This window comes from Oryctolagus cuniculus, chromosome 4, assembly GCF_964237555.1.
Source record: "Oryctolagus cuniculus chromosome 4, mOryCun1.1, whole genome shotgun sequence".
Lineage (NCBI taxonomy): Eukaryota > Metazoa > Chordata > Mammalia > Lagomorpha > Leporidae > Oryctolagus > Oryctolagus cuniculus.
In genome coordinates, this window is record NC_091435.1 from 51,531,199 (window position 1) to 51,552,662 (window position 21,464).

Sequence of the window (21,464 nt, forward strand, 5' to 3'; positions counted from 1 at the left end):
CTCTCTCTCTAACTCTCTGTAACTCCATCTTTCACATATATAAAATTAAGAAATCCTTTAAAAATTTTTGGAGATGAAAACATAAATGAATGAAATAAAAAACATGTTTGAGAATTTCTACAGTAGAATAGACCAGGTAGAAAAAATCTTCTGACAAGATTTTTGAAATAACTCAATCAGATAAAATAAACAAAAAAAAAGAATGGAGAAATGGCATAGTTTGAAAAATGCAGAGGAACAATGCTGTTATTTCCTGTTTCATTAAAAATTATAAGATTGTGAAGCAATAATATTTTTTAAAATGATTTATATATTTGAAAGGCAGGGTTACAGAGAGAAAGGGAGAGGCAGAGAGAGAGAGTGCTGGGAGCTGGGAACTCAATACAGATGTATGGCAGAGGAGTCACCCTCTGAGCTATTACCTGCTGCCTCTCAGATTGCCCATCAGCAAGAAGCTGGAATCCAGAATGGAGTCAGACTTGAACCCTGGCACTCTGATACGTGATACAGGCATTCCAATTGGTATTCTAATTGCAAGCAAAGTACTATCCCTGCTAATTCATTTTTCAGTATATCATTGACAACAATTTCCCCCTTACATCACATATAAAATAATATCCTTTTTTTATATATTTGACAGGTAGCGTTATAGACAGTGAGAGAGAGAGAGACAGAGAGAAAGGTCTTCCTTCCGTTGGTTCACTCCCCAAATGGCCATTACGGCCGACGCTGCACGGATCCGAAGCCAGGAGCCAGGTGCTTCTTCCTGGTCTCCCGTGTGGGTGTAGGGGCTCAGGCACTTGGGTCATCCTCCACTGCCCTTCTGGACCTCAGCAGAGAACTGAGAACCAGAAGAGGAGCAACCGGGACAGAATCCGGCGCCCATATGGGATGCCGGTGCCACAGGTGGAGGATTAGCCAAATGAGCCACGAAGTTGGCCACCAAAATAATATCCTAAGTCTGCAGTCTAACTTCTTTATATTGGTACTTTAAGAACAAAACATTTTCTTGATAAGTTCTAATCTGAACATTTTTCCCCAACTCATTTAATCAAATTCAATATAGAATACCCTTAGAAATAGTTGGAAGAGTTGCTGTAGATGCCCCCAACTGATTCTGCTCTCTCCAAGTGCAGACAGCCAATCATTAACATCAGAGTAGTGAAAGAAAGGAGATGTTTGTTGAAAAGTCCAGGTTACGGAACTGGGCTGAACACTCAGGCTTCCATAGGTATAGAGATTCTTAGAGACTGGAGTTGGGACAGAGATTTGTGTTCAGCTTGTCACATTCCTGGTTTTTCTGCAGTGCCAGTGGCCCTCCTATTGTTCCACAATGTCATGTCCTCTAAGGAATTTTGATGATGGCAAAGTGAGAGTGGGCTACAGGCAGTCTGGGGACTATGTGCAGATGGTAGTTACTTTATGCTTGGGTACTGGGGCTCCAGGAAAAGAATTCCTTCAGGACAAGACCAAATATCAAAATGTTATTGATAGGAAAAATGAATAACCTCATGAGTCACGTGATTAGGGACCTTGTAGGCCAGCTGCACAACTCCCTCAAATCAATGACTTATTTTCATTAAGAGGTTGATTTGCAGTCATAAAAGAAGGATAATGAGACTTCAAGGTAGAAAGGGAAACTGGGAGGCTGTGGGAGACTAGGTCCTGACAGTATCTACTATCTGCATCCAAATGCCCTGTGTAGGTCCTTAGTTTAAAATTACTCCATATGATAACAATGAAATACACGGTCACTTAATTGTAATTTCATGTTTTTGTGGAAAAAAATCCTCTCATCTTACTCTTACGGATGAGTTGTACTTTATGACTTCCAGTGCACTGTAAGTGTGAATAGATCTGAGTAAACTAAACTTTACTTCTGTGCCTTGGGGGAAGTTTTACAGTCTTTGTAATTATTAGTACCCTGGCTATACAATATTACAACCTCAATATTTCCATTTTTATAGAGCTAATATATAAAAGTACTTATATGTGAAAACATCAAACTGAGCAGGCTGCTCATCTGGTTTTACAGAAAGAAGTTTGTTAGAATTTCATTATTTATACATTCAGCAACAGTGTTTTTTTAAAGGTATTATGCCTTACTTGAAGTCATCTCCAGAAATAAAATGTTGTTGAACACATTTGGGATTCAGTTTTGTCCGAGAATATAGCCTTTATTTGGGGGTGAAGGGGGTGATTATCCTTTACTTTATTGCTTGAAAACTTCCAAGTTTAGCTATTTCTTTTTAGTAGATTGCCTATACAAGTAGATTTCAAAGTATACGCAGTCTACTGTAAATCTAGCATGAACACACACACAAGCTACTTATTGGAGGTTCCACATTGAATTCTTCATGAAACTATTATATACAAGAATTAGATGGAAAGATATTATTGTACTTCGTTTTGAAGTTTTCTGAGACTTCTCAGCAACTCTGATTCCTCAAATTCCAATTTGAAAACTTCCTTGACAATGTATTAGTACAATTTAAATGGCATGGTGATTTGAATGTCCCTACCCCAATCCATGTTGAAATGTAATCCATGTTGTGAGTTTTGAGAATGGAAGGTTAATCCAATCTATGGTATTTGGAGGTGGGACCTGGGAGAAGTAATTAAGATCAATGAATCCAAAGGTACTGTGGCTTTGTAGGAAGAGGAGGAGAGACTAGGGCTTTCTGTCTGGCCCTGTTATGTTCTTCTTGGGACTCCGCAGAGAATCCCTATGAGAAGGGTGGACCTCACCAAATGTGGCTGGCTGATCTGGATTCCGAGCCTCCAGAATCTTGAGCTGAATAAATCTTTGTTATTTATAAATTACTCAGTCTGTGATGTTTGGTTATAGCAACAGAAAATGTACAAAGAGAGGTAAACACTGCTTTGAAAGCATTAAATTATAGACATGTTCTCACATGGAATTACATATATGGACTATAATGCCATACTTCTAAGAATATTTAAAAGTAGTTGTAAGTCCTGCCTTTTTAAAGCATCCTGTTCTTTGTTTTATTCTCAACTAAAATTTTAGAGTTTCTACAAAAATCCCACTAGAAATAAGTGAAATCTTGTTAGAAACTAGTGAAGTAGTTATTTATGTAGGATAATCTCCCTGGGTCAGAGGCACCCCATCTTTTCCTCTTGAGGTATAAAATCACTCTAGCAATTTTCAGTGCTATTTTGGCTTGTCTCTCACAGGCCACATTTCCCCTAATTCCCCCTCCCCTTAATAAGAACAAGCATACTACCTTTTCAACAATACAAGTTCATTACCAGAAGACTTCCTAAATAAGCTTCTTTTGTTTAGAGCTACAAATGAGAAGTAAGCTGTAGTGGTACAAAACTTTTATAAACATTGAGATTTTTTTTTTTACATTGTATTCTATTATCATCCCTGCTTGTCTTAGTATATTCCCAAATATATTTTTAAACACTGAGATGCTCCTTATAATATTGTTAGTTATTACTTATTCCTTGATTATTTGATATTTAATACTTGATTTGTGTATCTACAAATCCTGTGAAAACAGCTCTGAATGATCCATGGTAAAAATGGAATGGGTTTATTTAAAAGGAATGAATTTTAACTTAATGATAAAAATCTTCTCAGTTCTATTTGTAGAGATTTGGGCCTTCAGAATTACAAGATTTGTATAGTATTTGAGATATTTTTATTTATATTTTTAACTATAAATATGGATATTTTTTCATTTGTTGTCAGAAATTTCCACTTTTTGAGTTACTTGATTTTTTCTAATTTAGTCACTTGATAATGTATCATTATTTTTCCTTTTTTGTGGCAAAATGTATGATAGAGCTTTGTTTTAATTATTTTTATATTTCACTAAATGGGGTATTGTGGACTGAATGTACTCCATCCAGATTTATATAATGACACCTAATCCCCAATGTGATACTATTTGCGAGTGGCACCTTTTGGGAGGTGATTAGCACAGGAAGGAAGGGCCCTCCTGAATGGGGTTGGTTAATCTTATAAAAGCAAGTTCCGCTGGCTCTTCCTACCATGAAAGGGCATGAAGAGAACTTAGTTGTCTATGAACCCGAATACAGGTCCTCACCAAAATCTGAATTTGCCAGTTCACTGATCTTGGATATCTTAGACTTTAGAACCATGATAAGATAAATTTATGTTCTTTACAAGCCACTCAGTCTGTAATAGTATCTATATAGCAGCCAAAACAATCTAAGATACAGGATACTTTGAAAAAACTAAGTGTGGATTATGTCATTTATTAAAAATTGATTTCTGTCTTAACCCGTTTATTCTGCTTTTATAAATAACTTGAAAATGAATAATTTATAAAGAATGCATTCTAGTTTTCTCACAATTCTGAAGGCTGAGAAGTCCAAGATGCAGGCACTAGTAGGTGTAGTTGTAGCCTCCCTAAGGGAGAAACGTTACGTCCTTCCGTGGAAGAAGCATGAAACCTGTTTGATGACTTTAGTCCCATTCATGAGGGGGTGAGGGGGAGCTCTCTTGGCCTAATAACCTCTTTTTTTTTTTTTTTTTTTTTGAAAGGCAGAGTAGACAGTAAGAGAGAGAGACAGAGAGAAAGGTCTTCCTTTTCCATTGGTTCACCCCCCCAGTGGCCCCTGCGGCCTGCACACTGCGGCCGGCTCCACGCTGCTCCAAAGCCAGGAACCAGGTGCTTCTCCTGGTTTCCCATGCGGGTGCAGGGCCCAAGGACCTGGACCATCCTCCACTGCACTCCTGGGCCACAGCAGAGAGCTGGACTAGAAGAGGAGCAACCAGGACAGAATCCGGTGCCCCGACCAGGACCAGAACCTGGTGTACTGGCGCCGTAGGCGGAGGATTAGCTTATTGAGCTGCAGTGCCTGCAATCACCTCTTGATAACAAGTTATTTGGAGAGGGACACTTTGTAACTATAGCCTCCCCCCCTTTTTCTTTCTTTCTTTCTCTCTCTGATTAAACGTCATACATATATATGGAATCATTTTGTCAACTACAAATTTATATCAGTTCATGTTAGCAGTGACAGTGGTTAGTACACAGAATCTGGTATCAGGCTCACCTAGGTTTAGACCAAGTTATGCTACATCCTCATTTATGATCTTGGGCAAAACAAAAGTCCTATTGCTTACTCTCTTATCTATTTAATAGAAATAAAAATATTATATATGGGCCGGCGCTGCCGCTCACTTGGCTAATCCTCCACCTGCGGTGCTGGCACCCCGGGTTCTAGTCCCGGTCTGTGTTCTAGTGCCAGATTCTGTCCCGGTTGCACCCTTCCAGTCCAGCTCTCTGCTGTGGCCCGGGAAGGCAGTGGAGGATGGCCCAAGTGCTTGGGCCCTGCACCCGCATGGGAGACCAGGAGGAAGCACCTGGCTCCTGGCTTCAGATCAGTGCGTGCACCGGCCATAATGGCCATTTGGGGGTTGAACCAATGGAAAAGGAAGATCTTTCTCTCTGTCTCTCTCTCTCACTGTCTAACTCTGCCTGTCAAAAAAAATATTATCTATATATCAGGCTTTGAGAGCACTAAATATAAAAATATGAAAATGATTTCAACATGATAAAAAGCATCTCCATTATTAATATGGTGGTGAATTTCTTCTTTTTTGTTTTATTTTGTTTTTAGATTTATTTATGTATTTATTTGAAAGGACAAGGGGAGAGAGAGAGAGAGAGTCATCTTGATCTGCTGGTTCACTCCCCAGGTGGCCACAACAGTTGAGACTGGGCCAGGATAAAGCCAGGAACTAGGAGCTTCTTCCAGGCCCCCAGATATGGGTACAGGGTCCCAAGCACTTGGCTACTTTCTTTTGCTTTCCCTGGTGAATCAGCAGGGATCTGGGTCGCAAGTGGAGCAGCTAGGACTCTAACTGCTGCCTATGTGGGATGCCAGCATTGCAGGTGGCAGCTTTACCTGCTGTGCCACAGCGCCAGAAACGTCGTGATTTTCTTAATACTGAGAATAACGAATTCATTATTGAAAATGTAGTTATGAGTGTCTTAACCCTTTAATCTTTCTGATGATTTTCTTGCCAAGTTTAAAATGATCTCATTAACAACTGTCAATTGATTCACCCATATTGGACATTCTTCAATTCTGTTTGAGACCCTTTGTATATGCAAAGCAGGATTCAGTGGAGAAGCAGCTTGGTTGTATAATGATAGTCCTGGGTTCTATTGAAACAGTTATCTCTTGAACTAAGCATTTAATATTTAATATTTAATTCTTCATTATAAAACAATGATAATCTTGTTAGAAAGTTATCATAATGACCAAATGAATAAGCAATATAAAATGGAAAGTATAGCTTCCTTTCTCATACCTCTTCTTAGCAAGTATACTCCTTACCCAGTGCTGATTGTTGACTGCTTTAACACATGACTTTGTCCTACCAACCCCAGGAAAAGCCCACACTAATGATATGCTTATATGACCTTTTAAAAGAACTGACCCCCTTCTGTTTACATAGGAAAAACTCTGTGGCCTAATTTTCTCTCATGGTTCCTTCTGAGATTCACCTAAAACTTAATTTAGACAAGTTCCTTGATTAGCCCCTTCCTATAAACTACCCTAATTTTTACACTTCCCTTGAAAACTTTTTGTAGTATTTGAATCCCATATTGGGCTTTATTTCCTCTTTTAACTTTTATTTAGTAAATATAAATTTCCAAAGTACAGCTTATGGATTACAATGGCTTCCCCCCCCATAACTTCCCTCCCACTCACACCCCTCCCATCTCCCGCTCCCTCTCCCATTCCATTCACATCAAGATTCATTTTCGATTCTCTTTATATACAGAAGGTCAGTTTAGCATATATTAAGTAAAGATTTCATCAGTTTGCACCCACACAGAAACACAAAGTGTAAAATACTGTTTCAGTACTAGTTATAGCATTACTTCACATTAGACAACACATTAAGGACAGATCCCACATGAGGAGTAAGTACACAGTGACTCCTGTTGTTGACTTAACAATTTGACACTCTTGTTTATGGCGTCAGTAATCTCCCTAGGTTTTAGTCATGAGTTGCCAAGGCTATGGAAGTCTTTTGGGTTCCCCGATTTTGATCTTATTCCGACAGGGTCATAGTCAAAGTGGAAGTTCTCTCCACCCTTCGGAGAAAGGCACCTCCTCATTTGATGGCCCTGTTCTTTCCACTGGGATCTCACTAGCAGAGATTTTTCATTTAGGTTTTTGTTTTGTTGTTGTTTGTTTGTTTGTTTTTTGCCAGAGTGTCTTGGCTTTCCATGCCCAAAATACTCTCATGGGCTCTTCAGCCATATCCGAATGCCTTAAGGGCTGATTCTGAGGCCAGAGTGCTGTTTAGGACATCAGCCATTTTATAAGTCTGCTGTGTATCCTGCTTCCCATGTTGGATCATTCTCTCCCTTTTTGATTCTATCAGTATTAGCAAACACTAGTCTTTTTTTTTAATTTTTTTATTACTAAATATAAATTTTTAAAATACAGTTAATGGATTACAATGGCTCCCCCCCGATAATTTCCTTCCCACTCACATCCCTCCCATCTCCCATTCCATTCACATCAAGATTCATTTTCAATTATCTTTATATACAGAAGATCAATTCACTTTATATTAAATAAAGATTTCATCAGTTTGCACCCACACAGAAACACAAAGTGTAAAATACTGTTTCAGTAATAGTTATAGCATTACTTCACATTGGACAACACACTAAGGACAGATCCCACATGACAAGTAAGTACACAGTGACTCCTGTTGTTGACTTAACAATTTGACACTCTTGTTTATGGCGTCAATAATCTCCATAGGCTCTAGTCATGAGTTGCCAACTCTATGGAAGCCTTTTGAGTTCGCTGACTTCAATCTTATTCCTTGAGGATCATAGTCAAAGTGGAAGTTCTCTCCTCCCTTCAGAGAAAGGTAGCTCCTTCTTTGATGGCCCCATTCTTTCCACTGGGATCTCACTCCCAGAGATCTTTCATTTAGGTCTTTTTTTTTTTTCCCATGGTGTTTTGGCTTTCCTTGACTAAAATACTCTCATGTGCTCTTCAGCCATATCTGAATGCCTTAAAGGCTGATTCTGAGGCCAGAGTGCTATTTAGGACATCTGCCATTCTATGAGTCTGCTGTCTATCCTGCTTCCCATAATGGATCGTTCTCTCCCTTTTTTATTCTATCAGCTAGTATTAGCAGACACTAATCTTGTTTGTGTGATCCCTTTGACTCTTAGACCTATCAGTGTGATCAGTTGTGAACTGAAATTGATCACTTGGACTAGTTAGATGGATTTGGTACAGGCCACCTTGATGAGATTGTATTGGGTACCCTGGCATGATTCTAACTCCACCATTTGGGGCAAGTCGATTGAGCACGTCCCAAATTGTACATCTCCTCCCTCTCTTATTCCCCCTCTTATATTTAACAGGGATCGCTTTTCAGTTAAAATTGAAACACCTAAGAATAATTGTGTGTTAATTACAGAGTTCAACCAATAGTACTAGAACAAAAAAAAATACTAAAAGGGATAAAGTATTACATTGTACATCATAGTCAGGACAAGGGCTGATCAAGTCACTGTTTCTCATAGTGTCCATTTCACTTCAACAGGTTTCTCCTTTGGTGCTCAGTTAGTTGTTGCCGATCAGGGAGATCATATGATATTGGTCCCTTTGGGACTGGCTTAGTTCACTCAGCATGATGTTTTCCAGATACCTCCATCTTGTTACAAATGACCGGATTTCATTGTTTTTGACTGCTGTATAGTATTCTATAGAGTACATGTCCCATAATTTCTTTATCCAGTCTACTGTTGATGGGCATTTGGGTTGGTTCCAGGTCTTAACTATTGTGAATTGAGCTGCAATAAACATTAATGTGCAGACAGCATGTTTGTTTGCCAATTTCATTTCCTTTGGGTAAATTCCAAGAAGTGGTATGGCTGAGTTTTATGGTAAGGTTATATTCAGACATTCTTCTCAGATCTGGAAAATTGATGGTGAAATTCATACGGAGACACAGGAGACCTCGAATATCTAAAGCAATCTTGTACAACAAAAACAAAGCCGGAGGCATCACAATACCAGATTTCAGGGCATACTACAGGGCAGTTGTTATCAAAACAGCATGGTACTGGTACAGAAACAGTTGGATAGACCAATGGAACAGAATTGAAACACCAGAAATCAATCCAAACATCTATAGCCAACTTGTATTTGATCAAGGATCCAAAACCAGTCTCTGGAGTAAGGACAGTCTGTTCAATAAATGGTGCTGGGAAAATTGGATTTCCACGTGCAGAATCATGAAGCAAGACCCCTACCTTTCACTTTACACAAAAATCCACTCAACATGGATTAAAGACTTAAATCTACGACCTGACACCATCAAATTATTAGAGAGCATTGGAGAAACCCTGCAAGATATAGGCACAAGCAAAGACTTCTTAGAAAAGACCCCGGAAGCACAGGCAGTCAAAGCCAAAATTAACAATTGGGATTGCATCAAATTGAGAAGTTTCTGTACTTGAAAAGAAACAGTCAGGAAAGTGAAGAGGCAACAGACAGAATGGAAAAAAAAATACTGCAAACTATGCAACAGATAAAGGGTTGATAACCAGAATCTACAAAGAAATCAAGAAACTCCACAACATAAAAACAACCCACTTAAGAGATGGGCCAAGGACCTCAATAGACATTTTACAAAAGAGGAAATCCAAATGGCCAACAGACACATGAAGAAATGTTCAAGATCAGTAGCCATCAGGGAAATGCAAATCAAAACCACAATGAGGTTCCACCTCACCCCAGTTAGAATGGCTCACATTCAGAAATCTACCAACAATAGATGCTGGAGAGGATGTGGGGAAAAAGGGACACTTAACCCACTGGGGGTGTCTGGCACCGTGGACCTGATGGACTGGAGCAGCTTAATTGATAGCAGTACTCGGCTCTCCAAGCACCTTCGTGGTCCCCAAGGTGCAGACAGGGCAGCTGGAGCCCCTGCTGTCACGGTCCACCAAGGAGGAGGAGATGCAGATGACCCGGATGCTGCAGAGTATGGTCGTGCTGGCCAAGAAAGCCACAGAAGTGGGCATGGGGCTGATGGTGGATGCCGAGCAGTCCTACTTTTAGCTGGCCATCAGCCGCCTGACACTGGAGATGCAGTGCAAGTTCAATGTGGAGAAGCCGCTCATCTTCAACACCTACCTGTGCTACCTCAAGGATGCCTATGACAATGTGACGCTGGACATGGAGCCGGCCCGCAGGGAGGGCTGGTGTTTCTGGGCCAAGCTGGTGTGAGGTGCCTACATGGCCCAGGAGCATGCCTGGGCCGCGGAGATTGGCTACGAGGATCCCATCAACCCCACGTGCCTCAATTACGTCCTGGAGGAACCTAAGCACAACCTAAGGGCTAAGGTGATGGTGGCCTCCCACAACGAGGACACGGTTCGCTTTACGCTGCACAGGATGGAGGAGCTGGGCCTGCATCCCGCCGACCGCCAGGTGTGCTTCGGGCAGCTGCTGGGCATCTGTGACCAGATCAGCTTCCCCCTGGGCCAGGCGGGCTTCCTCGTGTACAAGTACGTGCCCTACGGGCCTGTGATGGAAGTGCTGCCCTACTTGTCACGCTGCGCCCTGGAGAACAGTGGCATCATGAAGGGCACCCAGCGGGAGCGGCAGCTGCTCTGGCAGGAGCTCCAGTGGCGGCTCTGCACTGGCAGCCTCTTCTACCACCTGGCCTAGCGCCCACCAAGTCACCGGCCACCGCCAGCCCCCCTGCTACCCCGAGGCCTCCACACTCTGCCTCCTCCAGCTGTTTTCCAGGGGGCTTTGGCCTGGGTGGGCCCCGGGCTGTTCATGCAGCTGCACCCGCACCCCCCACGGATTCTTGTTTCTATACCCAAGGCTTCCAGGCTGCTGGAGGGTGGGGCAGTCAGGCATGGGCCATGTCTGACACCTGCCAGGGCTTCAAGAACTGTGCTTTGAGGGAGTGGGCATGGCGCCCTCACCTCTGCAACCCCCTACGTCCTCGACCCCAAAGGACCAACTACCACCTGCCAGGGTCTGAGCCATAGCCCCCAAGCCCTGTGGATGTGCAGTGGGCTGGCTGGAGAGCCTGCCAGGTCAATAAACTACTGTTCTCCTAAATAAATAAATAAATAGCCACTATGGGCTTTATTTCTGACAAAGACATATAACCAAATATATGTGCAATGTTCACTATAGTAAAAAGTTCTGTATAAGATGGCATAAGAGATCATAAATCATCAGGTGGTTTAATACCTCCAAAACTAGATTTTTGGCTTATATTTTTAACTGACACATAAAAATTGTATATATCCTTGGTGTTCAGTGATTTTGTGAAATACCTATAAATTGTAGATTGGTTAAATTAAGCTAATTAACATAGACGTTACCTCACTAATTCTGTTAATTTTTCCTTTTGTTTGAAGAGCAGAGAGAGATTGAGGAGGGAGAATGTCCCATCCATTGATTCACTCTCTAAATCCTATAACAGCCAAGGCAGGACCGGGTCAAAGCCAAGAAACCAGAACTCACTGTGGGTCTCCCATATGGGTGTGCCGTAACCCCAACTATTTGAGCCATCTCCTGCTTTCTCCCATGGTCCACAATCAGGAAGTTGGAATTAAAATGAGTGCCAACAGGATTGGTGCCATGGCACAGTAAGTTAATCCTCCGCTTGCGGCGCCGGTTCTAGTCCCAGCTGCTCCTCTTCCAGTCTAGCTCTGATGTGGTCTGGGAAAGCAGTAGAAGATGGCCCAAGTGCTTGGACCCTTGCACCCATGTGGGAGACCGGGAAGACGCACCTGGCTTCTGGCTTCTGGCTTCAGGTTGGTGCAGTTCCGGCTGTTGTGGCCATTTAGGGAGTGAACCGATGGCCAGAAGACCTTACTGTCTCTCCCTCTCACTATCTGTAACTCTACCTCTCAAATAAATAAATAAAATCTTTAAAAAAATAAAATAAAATGAGTTCCAAGACTCAAATTTTGGCACTTGAATATGAGATACAGGTGTCTTAAGGAGTGTCTTAACTTCTGTGTTAAACATCTGCCCCCTGGTTATTTATTTACTTTTTTTGTTTGTTTTGGTCATGGCAACACATAAAATGTACTTTATTACCAATTTTTAAGTATACTAACTAGAAAAATATTTAAGTTCATGTATGAAAAATTAAAACTGCAATGGAACACACTAGATGGCAAATTTCTTAACCACATTTAATGAAGCACCTATGGTGTGCCAAATGTCTGCCAGTCATGACAGTATCTACATCTGATAACCTCAAAGATTTTATATTATAGTTATAGATACACACATATAAATATAGTTATTTAAAAGTCCACAAAACTGTTGTAAATTTCTAAGAAGGTTATTCTTAAACACACATACACGTGCACGCACATACACACATACACAAAAATATGAACCTAGGGTAACCAGGAAAGACTTGTTTGAGCAGTTAGCAGCTCCTCTGAAACCTGAAGATTATGAGGTGCTGCTAATAAAGTAGATAAGCACAGAGAATATCTTCATGTGGGAATTACTTCCGGCGGGATAGATTTGACTTTTACAAGGCAATACCAGTGTGCCAGAAGTTTGAGTATAGTGAGCACACTTAAGAGTGGGAAGATATGAAGTTGAAAAAGAAAGGTTGAGTTCATACAGAATTATAAGCCATCCTAGGCAGTTGGGATTTTGCTCCACATACCAAAGGAAACCTGAAGATTGTAAATGATGCGATTGAGAGTAATGTGTTTTGATAAGAGGACAGTGGATTCTAAAAAACAAGAAAAGCAGGGAATCTAGTTAGAAAATGGTCATGATTGGGTGACAGATCATATTGAAGAAGCATAATGGCAGCAAAGACAAAAGGAAGTATTTTTAAGAAAGTATTTACATATGATTAAATGTGGTAGTTTGAGGGTATAAAATAGAGTTTGCAACTGGATTAAATGTTAATAAAAGGAGCAATGTGAGAAAAAAGGATATGATGTGAATTTGTAGAGAAGCATGCAAATTAGTTGTATATACCTATGTAAGCTGTAAATGTTAGTCTAGAAGACAACAAACTTTAAAACTTGTTAATGGGTATTCTGAGACTTAAGACTCAATACTTAAGTTAGCAAAGTGGTAAGACTTAGAAGACTGAAAAGGAAGAGGTAGGAAGGAAGGGGAAAATTAAGAGCATAAAGTATGAACGCATGAAATATTTCAAACATGTTCAACTACACTTAATGTTTCAAAAAGATCAAGTAAATTGAAATGTGGGATTGATCCTTTGCAATTTATGGAATTCAGGCAACTTTGAAATAAAATTTGGGTAATGGTTGACATACAAGCTTGTAAGAGTTGATAGAAGAACTAAAGGAAGATGTGGAATTAAAGATAGCATACAAAGAAAAATTATGAAGATAAATAGCCAATTGGAATAAGAGAGATGGTATATCGTTATGAATGTGTATATTTTTGATTGGTTTCAAAAATTCTCAATTTTCGGTATTGCACTTACGGTTTTTAGTTTAGAATATTTTGACGAAATGCGATTATTTTTATGTATATTTATATAAAACATTGTGTATCAGATTATAAAGAGTTAAGGAAAGAAGCAGAAGCTGTTTGGTACAAGTTTACAGCTTTTGATCCTGACTGTTTTGTTGCAGCCAGGGGACACTTTGAAGTAAGCTGTTAGGCAGTAAGTCCTTGTAACATAATTGGACACTGAGCAAATTGCAGTCTCAAAGTGAGCCCTTGTAACCTTTGTATTACTAAGTTAAAAAAAATACTACAGAAAACAATGAAGAGGAAACATGACTTGGAAAACATAAACTGAGTGGAACAGCCCAAAACATGATCTATCAACTTGTTGTTGGAGAAATACTGTAGCCTATTAGGACATATGCTACTTAAAATAATGAAATTAAAATTGCATAATGGTGCTATGGATTACAAATAAATTAGTTTATCGTCATTTAATTCTTAAAGTTACACTTTGAATAGAAGATTTAATCATTCTAAACTCTTACTACTTTTATCTTAAACAGTTTTTAAAAATATTATCTATTTGTGTATCACATCTCAATATGGGGAGATACTAATTCAATGTGTTCATCATAAAAAGCAAATATTACAGGTTGGAAAATCAGCTAAGGGTTGAATTAATATCCCAAATACAGGTCATATTTTATAACATAAAAAATCTTTATTATGTCTTATAAATTAAGCAAAATAGATTTTTTAAAACAAGCAACAAACAATGAAAAAACCTTGATTTGATTTATGTATGTAAGCCATTTTCAGTTTATTGTTGTCTTTTCTCTTAAGCTTAGAAATGCTTATTATGAATTCTTCATGTATTGGAACGTGAACTCCTTTGAGTGTTTTCTGTATTATTTCAACTCACTCTCTCTGATCAATCCAAATTGATTTTAGCATAGTTATAATGATCCAAGAACTCATATTATCCCTAGAGATGATTCCTGAAATAAAATAATTTAATTTGTTGCCTATGTCAAATACTTCTGAGATAATTTTTTTATGATCAGTAACTCCAAAGGAGTGATGGGGTTGTTTATCTTGGAGTGAGAAAAACTATTAACCATTTACACTCTCAATCTAACCTATATTTTATCTGTGCCCAAGCATTCACAATTTTATATATTGTTAGTAAATATATTGCTATCTCTGATATTTAAAATTTAATGCTGACACTTTTGAAGGGAATTTAATACCAAAAAGATGTTTACTTGAGAATTAAAATAACCTTTACCCAGATAATTTTCTTGTATTTCCTACTTCCCTAATTCTTTCTATTTTTGCTTCCCTATAAAAGGTTGAGATGATTAGCATACCACTTAAGTTTCTTTTCTTGCCTTTTTTCTGAACTAAGAATTCTAAGCAAAAACATCCGAATTCATGATCCCACCACTCTCGGGCCAACTTTCTTTACTGTTTCTATGCTTTCTTACCATATTACAGGCACATGTATTTTAGAACATTTCTCTTACATTTTTGTTTGTAATTGCCACTAGGCCATTAACTCCTTGAAGTCAAACACACTCCCTGGTTCTTGCCAGACTTTGTTCCTCTGATTTAATGTGTGAGGCTTACAGATAAATATGATGATTTTGAGTCTATTGGGGATAACTCCTGAAGCTCTGACTACTCTCTTGCAATGATATATGTATATTTGGAGGAATTTTGGCCTGTTTATAACCTAAACAAACCTCCTAGGATGGAGTCCAATCTATGATTACCTGCTTCCAGCCTTGTGTATTTATATGATTCTGTTTCAATTACGATGCTTGCCTTTTTATGCACTGAATGAGTTAATATCTGTTATGGTTTGATATGTTTTGTCCCCCAAAGGTTCATATGTTGAAATTTTGGTTTCCACAGTGGTGTTGTTAAGAGGAAGTAGAGCCTTTAAGAGGCAGGATCTACTGGGAGGTCAGGAGGTCTTTGAGAGTAGTGCCCTTGGAAGAAATTAACTTAGTTCTCCTGGGACCCCAGTTCTTACAAGAGGAGCTCTTTAAAAAAAAAAAAGATTTTTTTATTTATTTGAAAGAGTTACACAGAGAGAGGAGAGGCAGAGAGAGAGAGCCGTCTTCCATCTGATGGTTCACTCCCCAATTGGCTGCAACAGCCAGAGCTGCACCGATCTGGGGCCAAGACCCAGGAGCTTCTTCCGGGTCTCCCACATGGGTGCAGGGGCCCAAGGACTTGGGCCATCTTCTGCCTTCCCAGGCCATAGCAGAGATCATGATCAGAAGTGGAGCAACTGGGACTTGAACTGGCACCCATGTGGGGTGCCGGCGCTTCAGGCCAAGGCATTAACCTGCTGCGCCACAGTGTCAGCCTGGCAAGAGGAGTTCTTATAAAAGAATCAACTTTCCCCTGCCCCTACTGCCTGGCTTTTATCTTGCCAAGTGATCCCCCTCTCACTCTCACTTCTGCCTTTATACTACCTTCCATGAGACATACCCATGAGGGCTCTCATCAGAGTTGAGATGTCAGTACCATGCCCTTGAACCTGCAAAACTAAAACAAATAAACTCTTTTTTATATAGTACTCAGCATCAAGTACTTTGTTATAGCAATGAAAATGGTCTAATACAGCACCTACCACCATATGACATTACGAACCTTATCTATGGTCCCAGACACATATCCAAGGGGATATTATCCAAAATCTAGGTCCTTTTTCTGAGTTGGTGTAACTGTTGTCCTACTTTTCCTGAATTCTTGAAATTCTGTGCCACCCATATGTCCAAAAATGACAAGGAGTTTTCCCATTGGTACTATATGCTGCATATCTCTGTGTCTCAGAATTCTCTGTATGACTGGAAAACCAATGCTAGGGACTTGGATTTCTGTAAATCTGTCCTTGATTCCATTCATCAGAGAACTCACCTGCTGTCAAGCAGGCAAGGTTACTCAGCATGAAGTGGGAGAGAATTTTGTATTTCAAGCTAGGCTCTTAATAGAAAAATGCACTGCTAGCTACATCCAAATCAGAGCAATAAGATCAGAGGTACTGCCCTGTGTACAATCAGATCAAACCGATATCTTGACAACTCTCTTACCACTCACAATCTTTGCAGCAGGCAGTCTAGGGCCTAGTGTGATGACTTCACCTAGCACAGTACAGCTCCCTGACAGCTTTATCTCAGCAGGTGAGCCCTTAGAGCAGACAGTAGGTAGCAGTAATAGCAGAGTGGCAAAGCGAAGCAACTTCCCCTGCAGCAACCCCTTACTCACATGAGTAGTGTGTGATTATGTATTTCATCTCATTTTTAATCCTATAACCTGCCTCCCCTCCCCCAGGAAAGGCAGACTAGACTTTTATTCTTTGTTTCTGAAATTCCCAGATAATGGGATTGAACCAATGATCTTAGCCTCTGTTAATTCATAAACTATAGTTATATAGCTTAGGCTTCAGTCCTAATGTAGAGCTGGAGAGAGAATGGCAATATCTCATAGTAGCTCTATAGACATGCTCTCCTTCGGCTGGGACAGTCAGCTCTGCATACCCAAACCAGAGCTGTCTGTTCCCTCTTGGAATGTTGTTAAGTCATATGTACTAGAGGGATATCTTTATGCTCTGAGCAGAAATACAGCAGACAGTTGTAAAGCATAACTGGATCATTCTGTGTTATTAGGAACCTTGGAAGACCTTTCCATGAATATGGGCATTTTCTATGATTATAATTTTCAGCAAATGCTCAGAGAACATTAAGTGATCTTATGCCAAATTTCAGAAACTATAGTGTATGTTCCTTTTCAAAGCAGGCACACTGCTTAATCACTTCCCTTCTGGCCTCCTTCCCTGGATATGCTGGTTAATCTTTAGTGAAGATTTTTTTCTTGTTAGCTCCTCAGTGAATATTGCTTTTGCCAATATCCAGATAAGAGAGGAAGCATCTGAATTATAGCAGGCATAAAAGTGAAAATATTTACTAATGGATCTATACAAAATATTGCGTATTATTTTTAATATATTAAGAAAGAAAACATATCTGTCTGAGGTGAACATACCTGTGATTATTGCTAGAGGTGATTGACCCTAGGCGCTGCCTCAGGCCCTGCCCAATAGCTTGATGCGTGAAGGGATCAGTATTCATGGTTCTTCACAGTTCCTCCAGCCATTTATTGTCTGCATACATTCAATATAAATTTACATACCAAATATTTGCAGATGCTGCTTCACACACCTGCGGTACCTACCTAACCTTTCTTCATCTGGTAAAGACCTGTTTAGGATTCAGCCAACTATCATATCCTATCCTTTGGCATTTTGCTTATACCACAGTTTTTAAATATTTCATATTGAATGTAATTCTTTCTTCATTAATCAGTTACTTTAACGAAGAATACAAAGTTAATTTTTGGGGGGAGGGTGAGGCAAATATAGAGCGTACTCTCCTCTATTCACTCTCCAAATGTCTACAAGGGCTCCAGACTAGTCTGAGTGCCTAAGACAAGTGCTGTGAAGCCAATTCAGGTCTCTAACATGGTAGCTGGAGCATAGTAACTTAAGCCACCACTACTGCCTCCCAAGGTCTACATGTAAACTGGAGTCAGGACTCAAACTCATCTACTCTGATGTTGGACATGGGTATCTTAAACATTAGGCCAAATATCCCCCCATGATTAATCAATTTCTGTGTGCTAAGTTTGATGTTTTGTGCTTTAATATACATGATTGCATTTAATTCTGTAAGTTGTATAAGTTAGATAGTCTTAAAATCATTTGTACATAAGAAAACTGATGTTTAAAATTATCCTGCTACTTTCCTAAGGTAAACATCTGGGTAGTGGTAAAGAATGATTTATATTCATGTCCTCAGACTTCACTGGCCATGTCCTTCTTTCACTAGCGCAGTTCTTTGAAATTTATCCTAGCATGAAGACAGCTATTATAGTTTCTAATAAGTGAAAGAAGGAAAGGATAAAAGAACAGAGGGATAGAGGGAAGAAAGAGGGGAATAAGAAAGGGATCAATCAACCAAATAAATTACATTCTGCAAGAGAAATCTATGGACTTGTATTGGTACAGAGAATAAATTGACTTTTGACCTTAAAGTAATTGTTGGACTATATAGTAGAGATTAGAAGTAGAGATTAGAAGTAGAGTAAATGTGATCAAAAATAGATTACTCTTTTAAAAACTTAAATATGAAACACCAAAAACTTTGTCTAACTCACATGAATATTAGTGTTTAGAAGTTGTTATGAGAATAATTGTCTTATGTGAATAAACTTATAGAATAATCTTTTATTATAAAATGTGTAGTTGTTGATGTTTTAATACCTAATATCCTATGCATCACTCTTAACCTGTTAAGTGGTTAAATTTGGGTTTGTGATAATAAATTATGCTGTTTTAAAGATTTCAAGTGATATCTAAAGCATCCTGCAAATGCAAGTACAATTCCATAATAAATGGATTTAAAAACATAGATTCTCTTTTTTAAATGTACCATTTTAAAGAATATCTGATTTATTATTTCATATCATTATAAAGTTCAATCAAGATTATTTCCCTAACAGATAGTTATGTTCAAAGCTACTTTCAATTTGATTAATAAGGTTTGTAATGTCATAAAATGATAAATCACCATAAATATCACAGAGCAACAGAGTCAACATTTATCTGATAGAGTCTCTGAAATTTTTATTTATTTATTTTCATTTCATTTGAAAGATAGGGACAAAGAGACAGACAGTGAGATAGACAGGGATTGATCTTCTAACTGTTGGTTTGCTTCCAGTCCACACTGGGTCAAACAAAAGCCAAGAGCCTGTAGCTCAGCCTGTGTCTTCCATATAGATCGCAGGGACCCAAGCATTAAGTCATCATCTGCTGCCTTCCAGGGCATGCATTTGCAGGAAGCTTGATCAAAAGTGAAGGAGCCAGTACTCAAATCAGCCACTCTGATGTGATATGAATTTACTGCTGTGTCAAATACTTCCTGATACAGATTTTATATGAAAGGTGTAAACAATAATCTGTTTTATTCATTTTTTAACCTAAACTTATTTGCCTATAAAAATATTTACTTTTAAAAATTAGTTAAGCCGGCGCCGTGGCTCAATAGGCTAATCCTCCACCTTGCGGCGCCGGCACACCGGGTTCTAGTCCCGGTTGTTGCGCCGGATTCTGTCCCGGTTGCCCCTCTTCCAGGCCAGCTCTCTGCTATGGCCAGGGGTGCAGTGGAGGATGGCCCAGGTGCTTGGGCCCTGCACCCCATGGGAGACCAGGAAAAAGCACCTGGATCCTGGCTCCTGCCATCGGATCAGCGCGGTGCGCCGGCTGCAGCGGCGGCCATTGGAGGGTGAACCAACGGCAAAGGAAGACCTTTCTCTCTGTGTCTCTCTCTCTCACTGTCCACTCTACCTGTCAAAAAAAAAAAAAAAAGTTAAAAAAAAAAAAAATTAGTTAAAAAACCTGTCACCTTTAGTAAGGTATATTTGATAGATGTGGTATGCATTTAGGGTATATAGTGTGATATTTTATATTGTAAATATTATGAAGTGATTTCAACAATCAAGCTCATTAAAATATTTGTCACCTCACAGAGTTACCATTTTACTTTGTGGTGAGTACACTTAAGATGTCTCTTATCAAATTTTGGTATACCATAATCATAGACACCATGATATGTATCTCTAGTATGTACCAATCTTATAATTGAAGGTTTCTGTACTTTGATCAGTATTTCCTCTTTTCTCTTACCTAGCCACTGATAACCTCCAATCTGTTTTCTATTACTATGAATAATTATTTTTTTAAAAAATACGTGAGCTTATACTATGTTTATATTTCTATGTCTTGATTACTTCATTGAACATAATGTGCTCCAGGAACATCTATGTTTTTCTAAGTGATGGGATCTTGTCTCTTTCTTTTTAAGGGCTGAAATAAATATCCCTTTGTTTATAATAGGGGACTACAAAAATGTCATGGGAAATGAAAAGTCTATTCATAAATTTGAAAAAAATTGCTCCAAAGCAAATACCATTCAATTACATTTTCCCACAGATTTTTTGAAGTACTGTCAGTTATAACACTCTTTTTCATCCATTCATTCATTGAATAATGCCTAACATTATTTCTATGTTATTTTTTTCTTTTTTTATTTAGTAAATATAAATTTCCAAAGTACAGTTTATGGATTACATTGGCTCCCCCCCCCCATAATTTCCCTCCCACTTGCACCCCTCCCATCTCCCACTCCCTCTCCCATTCCATTCACATCAAGATTCATTTTCAATTATCTTTATATACAGAAGATTGATTTCATTATATATTAAGTAAAGATTTCATCAGTTTGCACCCACACAGAAACACGAAGTGTAAAAATACCATTTCAGTACTAGTTATATCATTACTTCACATTGGACAACACATTAAGGACAGATCCCACCTGAGAAGTAAGTACACAGTGACTCCTGTTGTTGACTTAACAATTTGACACTCTTGTTTATGGCATCAGTAATCTCCCTAGGTTCTTGTCATGAGTTGCCAAGGCTATGGAAGCCTTTTGAGTTCACCGACTTCAATCTTATTCCGACAGGGTTATAGTCAAAGTGGAAGTTCTTTCCTCCCTTCAGAGAAAAGTACCTTCTTCTTTGATGGCCTCATTCTTTCCACGATCTGAGTGCCTTAAGGGCTGATTCTGAGGTCAGAGTGCTGTTTAGGACATCTGCCATTCTGAGTCTGCTGTGTATCAGCTTCCCATGTTGGATCATTCTCTCCCTTTTTGATTCTATCAGTTAGTATTAGCAGGCAGTATTAGCAGTTAGTCTTGTTTGTGTGATCCCTTTAACTCTTAGACCTATCAGTGTGATCAATTGTGAACTGAAGTTGATCACTTGGACTAGTGAGATGGCATTGGTACATGCCACCTTGATGGGATTGTATTGGAATCCCCTGGCACGTTTCTAACTCCACCATT

General features: G+C 39.2%; 1 protein-coding gene and 1 pseudogene across 9 annotated transcripts in view; both read left to right on the forward strand.

Moving 5' to 3' along the window:
- EPHA6 (EPH receptor A6) overlaps positions 1–21,464 on the forward strand; it is a 1,017,309-nt gene that overhangs the window by 254,411 nt on the left and 741,434 nt on the right. The gene's annotated exons all lie outside the window — the stretch shown is intronic.
- LOC127493985 (proline dehydrogenase 1, mitochondrial pseudogene) lies at positions 4,526–12,800 on the forward strand (annotated as a pseudogene).